Below are 14628 nucleotides of genomic sequence, written 5' to 3' on the forward strand. Positions count from 1 at the left end.
CTTTACGACAGGTGGGAATAATAATTCGATTTATGTGGGTTCCAGCACTCGAGGTAATGAAGAAGCAGACAAAATAGCCAAAGAATCATTAAAAATGAAAGAACCAAATATAAACATTTCACTCAGTAGAGCAGAAGGAAAATATTTTATTTTAGAAGCATGCAATAAGAAATGGCAGACAATTTGGGACTCGTGTCATACAGGTCGGCATTATTATAAGGTTCAAAAGAACATAAAGAGAGGCAATATAATCCACAACTTCAGTAGAAGAGAACAAGTTATTTTCACACATTTAAGAACAGGACATTCAAATCTAAATCATACTTTACACATTATAGGGAAGCATAACGCAGGTTTATGTGAAGTATGTTCAATAGAGGAAACAGTAGAACATGTGTTGAAGAAATGTAAGGCTTATAATAAAGAAAGGAGGATCCTTAAGGAAGAATTGCAAGCAGTAGGGTGCCAGGAATTCACTATAACCAACTTATTAAATGAAAGTGTGGTCACTACCGGAGAGTCGGTGACAGCTCGGAGAGACGGCAACCGGGGCAGAACGGGCTGGCAACCCAATCTGTGTCTTCTGTGAGGGGGACTCCCACAACAAGCTACGATGAACCTAATGGAAAAATACCCCCAGGGGAGCCCGAGAGGGGGGGAGGATGAGGACCCCAACTGGACGGACACAACGGCATTAGAACAAGGCAACGGAGAAACGACTACGAGACGGCAGTGTACATGTGGCAAAATCTGTAAGAACAAGCGAGGCCTAAAGATCCACCAAGGGAGGATGAAGTGTCTGGTGGGGACAGGACCAACACAACGCACAGGTGTCCAACCTGGTGAGACGCAGGAGGAGCCAGGCCCGGAGTCACACCATAGTGCCCGGAACCTCCAAGTGTTGCAAATGACTCCATCTAGCATCAAGTCTGAGAGGAGGCGGATCAAGTGGCTAACAGCTAACATGACCTCACTGTGGAACCAGTTTGCTATTGATGTCGACCAGATTCTGGAGACCACCATCAGGGGAGACGTCAACAGGAAACTGCAAGCCATGACAACGATTATCATCAGCATTGCATATGAACGGTTCGGAGAAGAGGTGAATGAAGGAGGGTCTAAAGGATCTCACTCAAATAACCAACGTGAGGAGAGAATCCATAACATGACAGGAGATGAAGATCCTGAAGCGGCAGTACAGGCAGGCAGGAAAGGAGGAGCGAATTGACTTGGCACAGCTGATGAGCATCCTACGAAAAAAGATCAGGATCCTCCGTCGGGCAGAGTGGCACCGGAGGCGCCGCCGCGAAAGAGCCCGAAAGCGAGCTGTATTCATTGCTAACCCCATTTAAGTTCACTAAGGAGCTGCTAGGGCAGAAGCGTAGCGGCCAGCTGATCTATTCTCAGGAGGAGATTGATCATCACCTGAAGGAAACATACAGCGACCCAGCAAGAGTTGGGAGAGTGCAGCACTCTGATAGATCCTCCTGGGCCAAGTGTGCAGTTCAACATGTCAGAGTTGCAGCTAAAGGAGGTTCGAGAGGTTGTCGAGAAAGTGCGAGCAAGCTCTGCTCCAGGACCAAGCGGTACTTCATACAAAGTGTACAAGAACTGTCCTAAACTCCTACTGCGCCTGTGGAAAATCCTGCGTGTCATCTGGAGGAAGGGCAGGATTCCTGAACAGTGGAGAGTTGGCGAAGGGGTCTGGATTCCGAAGGAGGAGAACTCCAAGAAGATAGACCAGTTCCGCATCATCTCCCTGTTGTGTATTGAAGCTAAGATCTTCTTCAGTGCTGTCTCCAACCGGCTGAGCACCTTCCTATCAAAGTACAGGTTTATTGATACATCAGTCCAGAAGGGTGGAATAGCAGGAATGTCTGGATGTTTGGAACACACAGGAGTGGTAACACAGCTCATCAGAGAGGCCAGAGAGAACAAGGGCAATCTGTCAGTGCTGTGGCTTGATATGGCGAATGCTTATGGCTCAATACCACTCAAGTTGGTTCAGCTCACTCTGACAAAATATCACGTCCCCAGCAGAGTCAGAGACCTCATCGCTGACTATTACAACAATTTCAGGATGAGAACCTCTTCAGGAGCAGTGACATCAGGCTGGCACAAGGTCGAGATCGGAATCATCACGGGTTGTACCATCTCCGTAATTCTGTTCTCCCTGGCCATGAATATGCTCACAAAGTCTGCTGAACCAGAGTGCAGAGGGCCCAAGAAGAAGTCAGCTCAACGTCAGCTACCGATCAGAGCATTTATGGACGACCTCACGGTCACCACAGAGTCAGTTCCAGGCTGCCAGTGGATTATAAAGGGTCTCGAAAAGCTAATGGAGTGGGCACGGATGCATTTTAAATCAGCCAAGTCAAGATCAATGGTGCTGAGAAGAGGAAAGGTGGATGAGAAATCCCGGTTTAGAGTCACAGGTGTAATTATCCCGACCATCACTGAGAAGCCTGTCAAGAGCTTAGGCAAGGTGTTTGACAGCACCCTGAGGGACTTTGCATCAATCCAGTCAACCTGCATTGAGCTGGACACATGGCTGAAGTCAGTGGACCGGTCTGGATTGCCAGGGAAGTTTAAAGCTTGGCTATACCAGCATGGCATTCTTCCCAGGATCCTGTGGCCACTACTCGTCTACGAAGTGCCAATCTCGACTGTGGAAACCCTAGAGAGGAAGGTCAGCAGCCACCTCAGAAGATGGCTGGGGCTTCCAAAAAGTCTAAGTAGCATCGCACTTTACGGGCACCGCAACAAAATGCAACTGCCGCTCAAGTCCTTGGAGGAGGAGTTCAAGGTAACAAGAGCTAGGGAAGTTTTGATATACAGAGAATCAAGTGATCCAAAGGTGGCAACGGCTGGGGTTGAAGTGAGGACTGGTCGGAAGTGGAAGGCTGAGGAGGCTGTTCGACAAGCAGAGGTAAGATTACACCACAAAAGATTGGTGGGGGTGGTTACAAGAGGCAGGGCTGGACTGGGTTCCTTTTCAACTCCCCACATTGACACCACCAAAGGGAAGGAAAGGCGCTGCCTAGTCCAGGGGGAGGTGAGAGCAGTGGTCGAGGAGGAGAGAACCTGCAGGACAGTAGGAATGAGGCAACAGGGTGCCTGGACACGATGGGAGAACGCAATCGAGAGGAAGGTGACATGGGTGGAGCTGTGGAAGGCAGAGCCACATCGGATCAAGTTTCTTATCCAGGCAGTATACGATGTCCTTCCCAGCCCATCAAACCTTCACATATGGGGCAAAGTGGAGTCTCCAGCATGCCCACTGTGCTCCAAGCGAGGAACCCTAGAGCACATTCTAAGTTGCTGCTCAAAGGCACTGGGAGAGGGAAGGTACAGGTGGAGGCATGACCAGGTACTGAAGGCCATTGCTGAAGCCATTGCTACAGGAGTCAGGTGGGCAAAGCGCTCCCGCCCCTCCAAACAAGCCATCACCTTCGTCAGAGCTGGAGAGCAGCCAAAACCAGCCGCAAAAACATCTGCAGGCATTCTAGCCACTGCGAGGGACTGGCAGCTGTTGGTGGACTTGGAGCGGCAACTCAAGTTCCCCAACCACGTTGTGACCACCTCCTTAAGACCAGATGTCGTTCTCTTGTCTGAGTCCACCAAACAAGTGGTTCTGTTGGAGCTTACAGTCCCTTGGGAAGACCGCTTGGAAGAGGCCTTTGAGAGGAAGCTCACCAAGTACGAGGGACTAGTCAGCGAGTGTCGACAAGCCGGATGGAGAGCAAGGTGTCTTCCAATCGAGGTAGGATGTAGGGGCTTTATAGCCCGATCCCTGTCCAGAGCCTTCAGTCTGTTAGGCATTGATGGAGTGCGGAGGAGAAGAGCCATCCGCAATACCACTGAAGCGGCAGAGAAAGCCTCAAGATGGCTATGGCTCAAGAGAGGAGATCCATGGGGGCAGTATAGCTAGATTTGCCAACTGGACACACGCTGGGGTCTGATCAGCCACAGCTGGGTCGCCTGGATGAGGGTGTATGATGTTGAGAGACCCGAAACACCCAATGATTCCAGGAACATCACTGAAGATGTGTCCAGTAGCATCAGTAGATGTATTTGCACAGCATGGTCCAAATTCAGGAAAACAAATAAATGCAGTCATGAGATTTATTAAGAATAGTGGGTTATATAATAGGATAAAGGAGAAGTTAGTTCATTCTTTTCACACTCCATCACAGTAGGTGGCGGTATGCACCTTTAAAGTTGGTTCACCTGCCATAAAACCAAAAGAAGAAGAAGATTGCGATCCAAATTGTCTGTGCGCTGATTTGCAGCAAAAATGAGAAAAATAAACAGTTTATGCAGGAAGAAATTGTTTGGGAAGAAGAGGGGAACAAGGACTGTGTTTTGCAAAGAGAATTGGGGGTAAATAAATAATTTTACAAATGTCCTGCTGTTGCTGCTGGTGATGCAAATGTTTGTCCTTTGTTTCTGTTTGATATAATTGTAAATATAGGCCTATCTATTAAAATACTGATATTCTGGTCTATAACTCCTCCCTGAACATCCTGCTCTCCTGTATCTTGCTCTCTCATTGGCTGTCGGTCATCGCCGATGTAGTTTTCAGTCAGAACACTTTTCACACAGCAGGATTGTGAATCGCCGACAGGTCCAGATATTTAGCATGCCAAATATCTCACAGGCGTCGGTGACTCGTCGGCGATTCTCTCAGATCGCGTCTTTGCTCATTCACACTGTGTGATTGTCACTCGCGTGAACGAGCACCGATTTGCATGTGATTTCGGGCATTTGTCTGCGATTTCTCAAAACCTGTCGGCGAGCCAAAATCGGGGCTAAAATCGTGCAGTCTGAACTCGGCATTAGAGAAAACCATAGACAGTATAAGAAGTGGACAGAGTCATCTCATTGGAACTCAGTTGAGACAGCTGAAGCCCATTTTTAGCGATTTTTGAGCACTTCAGGAAATGACGCGCAGATGACGCGCGTCAAACCGACTCAAACTAAGCTTGACGTGAGCAACCTGTCTGACAGACGTAAATCTTCTAGTAGCTGTGCGTGAAAATTGCCAACGTTAATCACTTCATATGTATTCACTTACCACATACCGAATTATTTCCAATTCCCCAAAAACGTTGTTGAAATATTTTGTCCCGTTGCTTTTATGGACACTTATCTATGGGCTTCTCCCTTGACGGGACGTGCCCCCCGATTGCCCCGATCGTCATTCATGTCACTCAGATAAGATGAAGACATCATACAGCCATGCAAATTATAAAAAGCTTAAGTATTGATGAACAATAAATCTAAATAAAATTAAAATCGCTATGGCTTACTGATTATGAAAGTGCTGTGATTTGTGGATTAATTTACTGATAAGCGCGAGTCTGCAAACAGGCGTTTATTTATTCATTCTCAGTGTTGAGAAACGTAGCCTGCATGTGTTACGTTATTGTGTTATAATAACTAAAGTACCTAATTATGTTACATAATAATTTTGTCTGAAAACTAGCGCGTTACTTGTAGATAAGAAACCGTTGTATCAGTGCTGCGCGAGCTCTCTCTCTCTCACAAACACAGGCCGCGCGTACAGAGAGAGATGATAATTGTAAAATGAAAATTGACGAACTGTTTTGTTCTCGGTTGTGTTTTTTTTTCCTGTCAAAATGCCAGAAAGCATTTTTTATTATCCATCCCGTGTTTTTAAAATTCGTTAAATGACGGACGTTATACTATTAACACAGCCCTATGTCAGATTCTTCTAACATATAGGCTACTTGATATTCTTTTTAGAATAAGTCATTCGTTTTGCTATTATTGGTCCTGTGACAGGACTCCTGTCTATTCATTGTCAACTATTTTCTATAAGTATGTTTGTATTGGCTAACGTTTATTCAGCTAATGCGTGTCCTGTTTAAAATGTGCAATGTTCAAATGCAAAGACAACACGGCACAAATAAAAGCCCTTTTTTCTTTTCTTTTTATCAAGTAGGCTATCATATTTGGATATTGGAATAAAAAATTAAGTAGAACTATCTTAAATGTACAAATGTTTTTTTTTTTTTTTTACTGTTTTCTAGGGGTTTCTTAATTTTAGACTAGTTGTCCAGCACACATTATTTTGCAATGCAATATTAATCATGAAAAAAAATACATTTTGTAGTACCTCTGTAAAGAAGTATGAAAAGATAAACAAAAGATAACGAGCGCTGCAGTGATGGCTTCGTCGTCGTGTATTTACTTTGAATGAACAATAAAAGGCATAACAGTAACATGTATACATTCTCAGTGCACGCATCACTTTTCTTTTCACAGTAGAATGTCTGGCTGTAAACATAAGTGACTTCAAGCATTTCTCATAACTTGTGGCATTTAGAACTGACACTCTAATCTCATTCTTACAAAATAAAAAAATTTCAATCTGAATGTTTACTCTTACTCACTAAATGACAGTATGAAATTAATATCTATTGTCTAAACAATGTTTCATCAATTGTCTCTGATATGTTTTTTCCCATAAAGTCAGATCACAGATTAATTAAGACTAATGAAATGCATCATTAACTTCTTATACAGTACACTCATTTAACAGACATTTATACTGAATAGCGGGCCATCGCGCTAATCGCGAAACACCCATGCTAACAATGTGCTCAGGCATACCAAACTCATGACGCACTATTCATTTAGTAAAAACAAAAACACTTTGAACACGCACAACTCATCCGTATTGGATTAAAGAATGTTTTTACTCAAAACCTAAGTATTAGCCTAGTTACCTGTAAAGAAGTATGAAAAGATAAACAAAAGATAACGAGCGCTGCAGTGATGGCTTCGTCGTCGTGTATTTACTTTGAATGAAGCACATCACGGGCGCGCGCGCTACTAAGGCGTGCGATGACGTCATCAAGCGAAAATAATTAATATAATAAATGCACATAACAGTTTTCTCTTTTCTTTTTGAACAAAGCACAAATAAGCATTTACAATACAAAATTATAAAAATAACCCTTTCCAATTATATAATGCATTTAGAATAAACTAAAATTACCTCTTGCTAATATGCACAATATCACAATTGCAGTGCTGTGCAAGTGAAATTTAGGATTTGGGTCGAATTCAAAAAACTTTAGAAGTCAAGAATTATGAAGATAGGCATGTGTTTGTGTGTGTCTTGCATTCTCAAAAAATAATGACAAAAATATATGACAACAATATAAGAAGACTAGAAGAACAATCGCTCATCACTTTGTGTCAGAAAATAGCGGAGGATAAACTCCCCCTTACGCATCTGTCCCAGGGAAAAAAGTTCAGGCTCAGGATTTTTTTCAACTATCACCCCTGCATTAAGCACTGGGTGAATCTGGCAATTGATTTCTTTGACATCCAGATTTCGAACTCTCGGGCTCCCAGTTATCTACAGTTAGAATTGATTCAAGTGTTGTCGACGTAGGCTACTGAGTGATTCTGAGATTGTATATATGAATCCATTGACACACCATCAATATCATAAGGTTTAACACCCAATGCAACTTGAAAGTCTTTAGTCAGCATCTCTTTTTGTTTTCGACTGAATTGATCCACATGAACACTAGGGCTGTCGCGGTGAAGGAATTTCCTTTGCAGTAATTCTGAGTGACTCAATAGCGCCATGCGGTATTATCGCCATTTAGTTATTTATTTATATTTGTTGCTATATAAATAGATGTGGTCAGCATGCACAAAAACGAGGGCATTTGGGGGGGGGGGGGGGGTTGAGGGGTTAGTGCGCGTGCACATGAAGGGGGGGTGTGGAGTGGAGGAGAGAGAAGCAAGAAGAGGGAAGTTAGCTAGAGAAGAGACATAGATATAAACACTAGATGTTACCTTGGGGTTCTAAGCATGCGTCAAAACCGCCGCCATCTTGGAGCAGAGGTCTTGTCATAGGAAGTAGCTAGGTAACGCTGAATTCATGGATGATGCCGGACTTTTGTGCTGCGTATGGATGTTCACACGAACGAAATCTAAAAACCAGACAGCAAGGGATTACATTCTGTAAGATTGTGAAATTTGTAAAAAAATTAATATTTCTCTGGACTCAATAATAAATACTTGTCTGACCATTGGAACGAACCAAAACAACTAGAAAATCGCATTCATGACTATTTATGGTGATTTTATTTACGTTAGACCCTTTCCTACATTGACGCTGATGAGGAGCTCCCCTGTTTCAAGATGGTGGCTCTATTGACGCATTCGTTCCAATGAACTGCCGTAGCCAAGGCGACATCTAGTGTTTATATCTATGGAGGAGAGATGTCATAGACAACGACTAACGTTAGAATTATATTCTCTTGAATTTTGATATGGCCGACACACGACCAAAGAGAAGACGTTCCGATGAACAAATAGCAAAGAAGAGGGAAAGGAACGCGCAAATTCCCGAATTTACATCGGAAAAGTCAGTTTCAGGAAGCACGGAAGGGAGGGGAGTGGTCCATAGACAGTAAAAGAAATGGACATAGCGACCCCCTGGATTTCAATGAAAACTGAAAGTCCGATTAAAGCACTTACTTCCTGATGGCTGAGCGACTGCGCAGGCTCAAACTGAGCTTGATGAGAGTCTGACAGTTGTAAATCTTCTAGTAGCTGTGCCAAGACAAATCTGAATCACCTAATTCCTCAAAAACGTTGTTGAAATATTTTGTCATGTTGCTTTTACCGACTCTCTATCTATGGGCTTCTCCCTTGACTTTATGCCTCTATGTCCCCCCGATTGCCTCATTGACAGTAAAAGATTGCCTGCGAGCTTCTCCTCCTGTCTATACGTTAATGTCTCTATTGTGCGACAGAAAGTCGCGTGGTTATGACGCAATCGTTAGCCTATTTTTACAAAAACGGCTTCTAGGGGCCATAACGTAAGATACAAAGTAATGGAGCCTTTTATACATTGTCGTGTTTCTTTAGAAATAAATAATGGACAAATTCTTTGAAAAAGTCTTTGGACGCCTCAGATGTAAAGTTATTTGCTGTCAAAGTGACGCCAAAATGAATGGGAGTCAATGGAATGCTAACAGCAAGTGAAGCTCTGCTACAATGGTAGCCCCCGCGAGGCTTCAGTTTCCGGCTGATGGATTAGCCTACCCCCTTGGAGTGGACGGGATGAGGAGGGAGGGTCGAGCTAGCCTTCATTTTGTTTGACAATAGGCTTGTTTGAGATGAACAAAATCTGTGCAGAACCGATCACCGGTGATCAGCGCGTAATGTATGCCGGTTAGAAATAGGCTTGTTTGAGATGCGCCTTGCCTCGCCTTAAATATAGGCAAGAGAAGGCGGCTGCAGTAAGGGGAGTAGTGAAAAAAGGGCAGGCAAGCCGGACAGTTCTCGCTTCTCGCAGTGGATCTGACACCTGCGAGATCAATGATGGATATTGCGGGATTCGCGGGATTCACGCTTGTGCACAGTGTTGCTAATAAACTGGATGTAATTTAAGTTCTGTTGCTTTTATATGAAAATAAATACAACCCCAAACCAGAAAAAGTTGGGACATTTTGTAAAATGCAATAAAATCAAGAATCTGTGATTTGTTCATTCTATTTAACCTTTTATTAACTGACAAAAGTAAAAAGATACATTTTCCAATGTTTTCACTGACCAACATAATTGTATTTTGTAAATATGGACAAATTTTGATTTTGATGGCTGCAACACACCCCAAAAAAGTTGGGACAGAGACCAAATAAAAGTGAAAAGATTATCCAAATTAGATTATCCAACTCTTTTGAAACAGTCCACAATGAGCAGGTGAATTGGTAATAGTTGAGGGTATCATGTTTGGGTGTAAAAGTGCTTCTGAGTCTTTTTAAGCAAAGATGGGTCATGGCTCATCACTTTGTGCCAAATATCATGAGAGAATTGTCAAACAATTAAAAAATCACATTTCCCAATGCAAGATTGCAAAGAATTTATGCCTTTTATCATCTTCCATACATAATATTGTCACAAGATTCAGGGAATCCAGAGAAATCTCAGTCGTGTGTTGGGTAAGGCAGTAGACCTCTGTTGAATGTGCGTGACCTTTGAGCCCTCAGATGGCATTGCACAAGATACCATCATGCTAATCCGTTAAATACAGACACATGTGCTCAGGAGTAATTTGGAAAACAGTTTTCACTGAACACAGTCTGACTCTGCATTAAGAAATGCCACTTGAATCTCTGTTACGTAAGGAGAAAGCTTTACATCAGTTCTATGTGGAGATGCCGGCAAGTTCTCTCGGCCTGAGCTCATCTCAGATGGTCTATAAGACAGTGGAAATGTCTGCTGTGGTCAGATGAGTCCATGTTTTAGCTTGTTTTTGGGAGAAAATTGACATCGAGTTCTCAGTCCCAAAGACGAAAGGGACCAACAAGACTTTCACCAGCGACAGGTGCAAAAGCAAACATCTGTCCTTGTATTGAGGTGCATCATTGCAAACGGTACGGGTAACTTGCATTCTTGTGAAGGTACCATTGACATGGAGGCACATATTTGGATTGTACAGAGACAAAAACTGCCATCAAGATGACATCTTTCCTGGGAAGCAAGACAATGCCAGGCCTCATTCTGCACATGCTAAAAAAGTGGTAAAAAAGTGGTTTCTAGACACTCTGCACCATAGAAGGGATGTGTCTGCCTGTTTACTGCCGTCCAAATATGTCTCTTATGGAAAATGTATGACCCATCATGAAAAGGAGAATCAGGCAACGATGACCACAGACTGTTGAGCGGCTGTCTTGTATCAGACAAGATTGGGCAAATATTCCACTAGCAAAACTCCAACAATTAGTATCCTCAACTCCCAAATGATTAAAAAGTGTAATTAAAAGGAAAGGTGAAGTGACACAGTGGTTGTTGTGAATCACCAGACTCAGAGAGATCCATTTGCAGCGGGGTCGTGGAGCCGGTTTGGTGGGATGGGCCTGGTGGAAGTCTGTAATCAGGCTGGGGTCCAGGATGTCTGTGGCGTCTACCCACGAACGTTCCTCAGGGCCATATCCTTCCCAATGAACCAGGTACTGCAGGGAACTGCCCCGACGTCTGGAATCCACGAGCTCCTGAACTTGATAGACCTCATCGCCCTCCACTTGGATGGGCTGGGGGCTCTGGTCTCGGGATCTCCCCTCCTCCCTCTCGTTGGGCCCATCAGCGGGTTTGAGTAGAGAGACATGGAAGGTAGGAGCGAGACGATAGTGATTAGGCAAGTCGAGACGGAAAGAGACTGGTGTGATCTGCTGTGTGATCTTAAATGGACCCACATACCTGGGACTGAGTTTTTTGCAGGGGAGTCGCAGGCGGAGATCTCGGGTCGACAGCCAGACCCACTGGCCCGGGTGGTATTCCGGCCCCGGCCGACGACGACGGTTAGCCTGTTCCCTCTGACGGCGAACCGCTCGTTGGAGATGGGTATGGGCTTGGTTCCAGGTCTCCTCGCTGCGCTGTAGCCAATCGTTCACGGCTGGAACATTTGTGGGTTCTCCTGACCACGGGAAGAGTGGTGGTTGAAAACCCAGGACACACTGAAAGGGTGTAAGGCCGGAGGAGTGCTTCCGGATAGAATTTTGGGCGTACTCTGCCCAGAACAGGTAACGACTCCAATCCTGTTGGTGCTGATGGCAATAGGAGCGCAGGAATCGGATTACCTCCTGGTTCATGCGTTCGGCCTGCCCGTTGGATTGAGGATGATACCCAGACGTTAGACTGATGTTGACCTGAAGGGTCGTGAAGAAGGCTGACCAAACTTGAGATGTGAACTGGGGTCCTCGATCGGAGACTATGTCTTCTGGCAGGCCGTAGAATCGGAACACTTGATTGCAGAGGTGTTCGGCGGTCTGCAGCGCTGTGGGGAGTTTTGCGAGGAGAATTAGGCGACAGGCCTTGGAGAACCGGTCGATAACGGTGAGGATGGTGGTGTGACCTTCGGAAACAGGGAGATCGGTAATGAAGTCGATGGCAATGTGCGACCATGGGCGCTGTGGAATGGGAAGCGGTTGTAACAGACCGGCAGGTAGTTGACGTGACGACTTCTGGGTATTACAGATCCTGCAGCGTTGGACGTGGGTTGTGGTATCGGAGGCTAAGGAGGGCCACCAATAACGGTTTTGGAGTAGCTGGATGGTGGCCGTGATTCCTGGATGCCCCGAGCTAGGTAGAGCATGAACGAGTTCCAGGACCTGGTTCCGGAGGGACTCGGGGACAAAGACTCGGTTGGGCGGACAGCCGGATGGGATATCAGCACGGGAGTTGATCTGTTCAATCTCGGTCTCAATGTCCCACTGGATGGGAGCGACAATGAGGTTGGGAGCCAGTACTGTCTTGGGGTCTTGTGGTGTGAATTCTAGGTCGTCTTGGCGTGACAAGGCATCTGCCTTGGTATTCTTGGAGCCTGGACGATAAGTGACAGTGAAGTGGAAACGGGTGAAGAAGAGCGACCAACGAGCTTGCCTGGGATTTAGCCTCTTAGCGGTACGTAGATACTCCAGGTTCTTATGGTCGGTGAGAACGATGAACGGATGGACAGCACCCTCGAGCCAATGCCGCCACTCTTCGAAGGCTGCCTTCATGGCCAGGAGTTCCCGATCACCCACATCATAATTTCTTTCGGCGGCATTCAACTTACGGGAGCAGTATGCACAGGGGTGCAACTTGGGTGGCGAACCTTGGCGTTGTGAAAGGATGGCCCCTAGAGCGGTGTTTGAGGCGTCCACCTCGACTATGAACGGTAGACCGGGGTCAGGATGGTGCAGAATGGGTGCTGTGGTAAAGCGTTGTTTGAGCTGGTTAAATGCCTGGGTGGCAGGCTCATTCCACGGAAGACGATGTGTTCCTTTCTTCACCAGAGAGGTGAGTGGATTTGCCACGGCACTGAAGTTCCTTATGAACCGTCGGTAGAAGTTGGCAAACCCTAGAAAGCGTTGCAGCTCTTTCAGGGTTGCAGGTCGTGGCCAATCACGGACTGCCCTGACCTTGCCCTCGTCCATAGCAACTCCGTCCGGGCTGATGACATACCCCAAGAACGAAACGGAGGTCTGGTGGAACTCACACTTCTCCAGTTTGGCGTACAGATGGTGGTGAATGAGTATCTGAAGGACGGCCCGAACGTGCTGCACATGGTTTGTGAAGGTGTCAGAGTAAATCAGGATGTCATCGATATACACTATTACTGTACGGTGGAGCATGTCTCTGAAGACGTTGTTGATGAATGACTGGAAGACGGACGGACTGTTCGCCAGGCCAAACGGCATGACCAAGTACTCGTAGTGCCCTGTGTTGGTTGAGAAGGCCCTCTTCCACTCGTCCCCCTCCCTGATGCGGATGAGATTGTACGCACAACGTAGATCGAGCTTGGTGTAGTACTTGGCCGTACGGAGTAATTCCAAGGCGGCTGGTACCAGCGGGAGCGGATAGCAAAACTTTACAGTGATGTCATTCAGGGCACGGTAGTCAATGCAGGGTCGGAGGCCTCCGTCCTTCTTCTGGACAAAGAAGAAACCGGCGGATGCCGGAGACGTGGAAGATCGAATGAAGCCCTTTGCAAGCTCCTCCTCAATGTATCTCCTCATAGCTTCGGACTCTGGTTGGGAGAGAGGAAAGATACGACCCTTGGGAGGTACGGATCCGGGTAGCAGATCGATGGCACAGTCACTGTCACGATGAGGTGGGAGCTGTGAGGCTCCTGCTTTACTAAAGGCCTCTGCCAGATCGTGGTATTCGGAAGGGAGGTCGTTCAGGTTAGCCCTCTCCACGGGCACAGAGATGACTTGGATGGAAGAAGGAGCATCAGGAGCGAGGCACTTAGAGTGACAGTGTGCGCCCCAACGGACAATCTGGTTGGTTCTCCAATGGATCTGAGGATTGTGTTTACGGAGCCATGGCAGGCCTAGGATCACAGGGGTGCGTGGACCGTGGAAGACATAGAACTGAATAACCTCGAAGTGGAGCGCCCCTGTCTGCAGCTGGAGCTCTTGGGTGAGATGGGAAATGTGACCGGAGCCTAATGGCCTTCCGTCGATGGCTTCGACTGCAAGAGAAGAAGGGCAACGGATTAGTGGAACGTTGTGTTGTCGGGCAAAATCTGCAGAAACAAAGTTCCCGGCGGCACCAGAGTCTACCAGAGCTCTGGTGGGAACCCGCTTGCCGTTCGTCATGATCACAATGGGCACAAACACAGACGAGGTGGGGTGTAGTGCTTCGAGGTCTGGACTCACCAGTCGAGAAGCGGTGGAACGAGGTCTGGATGGACAGGAGATGCGGAGGTGACCAGCCTCGCCACAGTATAGACACAGGTGAAGCCGGACTCTTCGGTCTCTCTCCTCCGTGGGCAGATGGTAGGCGTTGATCTGCATAGGTTCGGGTTCATCAGCGCGAACGGGGGTCGCGGCCCGAGTGGCTTGAACAGTGCGATGAGCAGGGATGGCGCGGTGACTCGCTCTGCGAGATCGCATGAGATTGTCGATCTGGATCGTGAGATTTATGAACTGGTCGAGGTTCCTGCCCTCATCACGACAGGCTAATTCAGACTGCAGATCATGGTTCAGGCCTCTTCTGAAGATTACCTTGAGCGTGTCGTCATTCCAGGAAGTTTGTGCAGCCAGGGTGCGATGCGTGAGAGCATATTCGGCAGCGGTTAATTTT

General features: G+C 46.4%; 1 pseudogene; it reads left to right on the forward strand.

The window, feature by feature from the left end:
* The first annotated feature begins 1000 nt into the window (after positions 1-1000).
* On the forward strand, positions 1001-3931 carry LOC143738912 (uncharacterized; annotated as a pseudogene).
* The last annotated feature ends 10697 nt before the right edge of the window (positions 3932-14628 follow it).

Source organism: Siphateles boraxobius, unplaced genomic scaffold (assembly GCF_051911475.1).
Source record: "Siphateles boraxobius isolate OS27281-9 unplaced genomic scaffold, OSU_SipBor_1 16, whole genome shotgun sequence".
Taxonomy (NCBI): domain Eukaryota; kingdom Metazoa; phylum Chordata; class Actinopteri; order Cypriniformes; family Leuciscidae; genus Siphateles; species Siphateles boraxobius.